Source organism: Petaurus breviceps, unplaced genomic scaffold, assembly GCF_028583685.1.
Source record: "Petaurus breviceps papuanus isolate PSGF00001 unplaced genomic scaffold, PetGlider_PUasm1.0 126, whole genome shotgun sequence".
Taxonomy (NCBI): Eukaryota; Metazoa; Chordata; class Mammalia; order Diprotodontia; family Petauridae; genus Petaurus; species Petaurus breviceps.
This window is the reverse complement of record NW_027185655.1, coordinates 51,765,486-51,770,965: the sequence shown is the minus strand read 5'-3', so window position 1 is coordinate 51,770,965 and position 5,480 is coordinate 51,765,486.

Here is a 5,480-nt window from a genome sequence, read left to right as displayed (position 1 = left end):
GAGAGAGAGAGAGAGAGAGAGAGAGAGAGAGAGAGAGAGAGAGACTGGCTGCCAAATCATACTGCCTTCCCTATTACTTTTTGCTAAAGAATCTTTCTGAAGGGGATGGAATTCAGAGTGTTGAATAGAGAACTAACTGTGCCTGATGAGAGGATAGTGTCTGTTCCACGATGGAAACACCTACCTTCCAAGGATGGGGGCTAGGAGAAGAAGTGAGTACCCCACCCATCCTCTTCTTTTTTCTTTTCAACCAGACAGACCTCCAGACAGAGATACCGTGTTTCCCTGATAATAAGCCCTCCCCCCAAAATAAGCCCTATTGAGATTGCTACTGTAGTGAAGGTGATCCCCTGCGCTACATGCTACATTATGGTACCCTTTGTATGCACCGTCCCGTTTCCCCCACCCCCCCACCGTGAAACACACACCGTGCTCCGAGCTGCATCCAATCAGAGCTGCAGCAGTGAGTGAGTCATCCTGTTCTTCCCCAGTGATTTGCTTGCTGGCGCCATTGAGAGCAGTGTCGCGGAGGAAAGCTGAGGCAGGACAACATAAGCCCTCCCCTGAAAATAAGCCCTCTGGTGTTTTTCTTTCCAAAAACAATAAGACAGTGTCTTATTATCGGGGAAACATGGTAGTACATAGCCATGCTTCTAATTATCTCCTACTTCTTCCCATGTTGAAATCCTTCCTTTTTGTCAAGGCCCAGTTCAAATTCCACTCTGTACCTCATTGCTATAAATGATCCCTCCTTCCTTGAATCTCTTATATCATCATATCATAATTCGTAATACAATAATTTATGAATTTATCTACCCCCCCCCGGCAGAGTTCAAGGTGCCTTGAGTAGGAGGACTTTGTCTCAGTTCATCACTGCTTTTCTAGTCCCCAGTCCAGTTCTTTACCCTTAATAAATGTTTGTAGACTTGAACCAAATTTTTTTAAAAGAAAGAAAATCTGCTGAGAGATATTTATAGCAGTAGCATTTGCAGTTTTGAAAGATTGGAAGCAGTCTAAATGTTCCAAAGTTGATGAATGGTTGCACAAGATGGTATAACATCAGGAAGGAACATTACAATGCCATTATGAAGAAATACATGAAAAATATGAGGAATATGAAGAAATATGTAGAGACATTAATACTAAGTGAGGAAAGCAGGCCCAGAAGACTACATGTATGTAAAAGGAAACAAATAACCAAACACAGGGAGTTAAAATGAAACTCCCCCCCTAAAAAGGCCCCCCAAAACAAAAAAACCCAACCAACTTGGGAAAGGGACACAGAAAGAACAATTAATTGTTACAGTTTTATATTGAAGACCTTGTTTAGGTTAAATAACTGTGGATATAATATTAAACCATTGTAAATACATTTATTTTATTTTTATGATTAAGCTCATAATCTTGAACTTGGATTCAGGAGGTCTGACTTTTAATCCTGGCTTCAATATTTTCTGGCTAAGTGACTGTGGGCAAATCATTAAACTTTTCTAAGTCTGTTTTCTCATCTTCAAAACGAGAATATTAATACTTAAACCACTTTCAATGACTTATTGGGAGGTAAACAAATTGTTGGCTTAGTCATTTTCAGTAATAGCCTACTCTTTTGTGATGCCATTTGGGGTTTTCTTGGCAAACATACTGGAGTGCTTTTGCCACTTCCTTCTCTAGCTCGTTGTACAGATGAGGAAACAGGCAAACAGGGTTAAGTGACTTGCCCAAAGTCACGCGGCTAGGAAGTGTCTGAGACTGGATTTGAATTCAGATCTTCCTCACTCCAAGTCTGGTGCTCTATCTATAATGTTACCTAGTTACCTTCAAATAAATAAATAAATGATTTGTATTGAAAATTAACTCACCCTCCCTTCCAGTTATTGTTATAATTTTCACTTTAAAAAAGCTTAACATGATCTGCCGGGCTTTGTGGCAGTGAATAGAGTACGGAGTCAGGAGTTCAAATCCTCCCCTCAACAATTACTAGCTATAACGACCCCAGGCAAATTAACTGTACTTTACCACATAATCCTTGCACATTGGTTATAACCTTTCATCCGTTATCATCACATAGCATAAAAGGTAAACAGAGAAGTGATATAGTCATAAGTGGCAGATGGATACACATTTATTTCTCATGAACTGTGAGTGGTGAGGTTAGAATTCTCAGTGTCACTACGTATCTGAAAGCTGACTTGGGTGGTTTGTTTAGAGTGCTGCAGAGTAATGGTATTTTAACTCAACCCAATGAAGAGCTGTAGGTGCAAATTGGGGGAGAGGAGGTAGGCGAAGTTGTCATGTGATATGGTAAGATTTACATCATCCCGATTTTAATGTATATTCACGAGTACTCTTTGCATCCTAATCTTGCACCAAAGACAGTTTAGTAATATTATTTTTAAGTAATACCAGCACAAAATTTTAAAGATTCACATAATGGTTGCACCCCACTTTTTTACCAAAAAAACAAAAGGCATAAAATCTGTGATGATTATGCAGTGAAGGATGGTAACCTTTGCTTTCTTCCGTTTCCTCCTCTGTAAAATGGGGACAATAATATCACTACCTCTCAGGGCTGTTGTGAGAATCAAAAAAATGTTTACAAAGTGTTATATAAAAGTTATTGTTGTTGTTATTAGTGAGTAAGAAGTATTAAGTTAAGGAGCAAGGAAGTAGCCCTGCCCAGCTAATCTCCTTAATGGGTGGTGGTGTGGGAGGCATTCTCATTTGCCTTGCATTAAGATTTACATGAAGAGGGTTGGTGGGGGCACCTTGGTGGTACAGTGCCCATCTTGGAATGAGGAAGACCTGAGTTCAAATCTGATCATAGGCACTAATAACTGTGTTACCTTGGATAAGTCACTTAACCCTTTTTGCCTCAGTTTCCTCATCTAAAAATGAGCTGGAGAAGGAAATGGCAAACCACTCCAGTATCTTTGTCAAGTAAACCCCAAATGGGGTCACAGAGAGTCAGATATTACTGAAAAATGGTTGAACAACAATAATAATGAACAGTGTCAGGGTTGAATCAGACTTTTAAGCTCTCCCTTAGTTATATGATTTCCTGCTCTCTTTCTCTAGCCTTTTGCTCACTGAGCTGTTCAATACATGTAAAAATTGGTATGGAAGCTCTGGGGGAGGAATAACCACTTGTAGTGGGGTATTGCCTGAAAGAAACATGGACACTGGATTTGGAGTCAGAGGACCCGAGTTTGAATATTGAATCTCTTTCTTATTACCTGTGTGATTTTGCAAAAATTGTCTAATCTATGTGGGCCTCAGTTTCCTCATGTGTAAAATAAGGAGATTTTAACTGGAGACCTTATGGACCTCTGAGGCTCTTTCTAGTTTTGAATCTGTGATTCCGTTGTTTATGAAGAAGCTAATATTTGAAACTGGTTTCTTTGACCTCAAAAATGATGTCATGAATTGGTCACTTGTAGATTTTCTCATCTCATGGAGGAATCTTTAATTGGATAAACTTGGCAGAAAGAGATGCCACTCATGGCTGAGATGCTGAAGGAGGCTTGAAAGTCTGGGTCTTTTGTCTTCTGGTGGCTGAGGAAGCATTGCTGAAGGGAGGTTACTCCCTTGACTATGGGAGGGGGAGGCAATTTATATTTTTAAAATGTCCCCAACCGGCCTCATTCATTAACATTAAGCTTCCCTAGCACTTTGCAAACTTTTTTCTTTCTCATGGATCATATAAAAGGAATTATGTTTTTGCACAGTGACATTACTGGAAAAGGAAATTTTTCAGATGTTTTAGTCCTTGGAATGTTTTTAAAGTAGGTTCTCAAACTACGTAATAAACATATTCAGTGTCAGCATGATATTTTCTCACAGAATTTCAGATTTTGAAGGTACCCCAGTGATCATATAGTCCTAAAATCATCAGAATATATGTATACATGTATAATGTATATACACGCATATTCATACATGTGCACACATACATACATGTATATACACACATATATGGGGGTATACATATATCTTTAGGAAACTAGGAAGAGAGCATCCTGATCTTATGCTAAAGTAATGAAGGTCTGCACAGCTGGATGGTGCAATGGATAGAGGGCTAGGAGGTCTGGAATCAGAAAGACTCATTCTCCCTAGCTCAAATCTGTTCTCAGACACCTACTAATAGTGTGACCCTGGGCAAGTCACTTAACCCTATTTGCCTCAGTTTCCTTATCTGTCAAAGAGCTGGAGAAGGAAATGGCAGACCATTTCAGTATCTTTGCCAAGAAAACCTCAAATGAGGTCATGGAGAATTGGACAAGACTCTCCATTGGAAATGACTGAACAACCATAACTAAGAGAGGTAATCTTGTCAGAGTTACATAGCCAGTAAGCGTCTGAGGTAGGATTTGAACCCAAGTTTTCCTGACTCTATCTGCTGCACTATGTTACAATACAACACAGCCAGTAAGTAGTTATTTAGACTTACCTGAGTACTTCCAATTAAAAAGAACACAGAACCTCCTGAGGTAATCCATTCTAATTCTGGTTAGTTTTCTTTGTTTGATAGTTTTTCCTTAGATCAAATCTGAATTTGCTTCTTTGAAATGTTGACCCATTAATTCTATTTCTGCCCTCTGCGACCAAATAGAAGAAATCTAATCTTTTTTTCTTTCTGAAAGCCCTCTAAATACTTGAAGACGGTTTTCATATCCCTCTTGAGTCTTCTCTTCTCCAGTATAAACATTGCATGGCTTGAAATCAAGTCTCTTCACCATCGTTTGGACACTCCTCTGGATACTCTTTAGATTTTAAATTCAATGAGTCAGGGGTATTCCTGATCAATTTGACATGCTCCCTGACCTGTGCTATCCTGGGAAAGTCACTTCACCCTGTTTGCCTCTGTTTCCTCATCTGTAAAATGAGCTGGAGAAGGCAATGGCAAACCACTCCAGTGTCTTTTCTAAGAAAACCCCAAATGGGGTCACAGACAGACAGTCAGACATGACTGAAAATGACTGAACCACAATAACAATAAAAGTGTCAGGGTTGAGCCAGTCTCTTAAATTGGCTCTACTTATATGACGAATCATTTTCTTCAGTCATCACCATGGAGAGAATGGCATATCTAGGGATTCACCTCCAATTTCTGGCATTTGCTTTCTGGCAAGGACACTGCTTAAGAACCGTGTGTAAAATTTTCTTCTTTCCTCTATTACAGTGAGTTATTAGGCACTGTATGATTGATGGTAAAGGAGTGGTTTCTTTAGGAGCCTCCAATGTAGTTTACTTTTGGGTGAAATCTAAACCACAGGGTTATGTTATGAGTCTTGGGGACTCACTGGAATATCAATGCCCCTCTGAAGATTCTAAGTTCAGTTCCCCTTGGTGGAAGCTTATTTGGATGCTCTCTGTGTTTCTGTTTCTATTCATGGGCTCTTGTGAGTCCTTTCTATCTTCTAAGGTAAAAAATTTATCTATCTATCTATCTATCTATCTATCTATCTATCTATCTATCTATC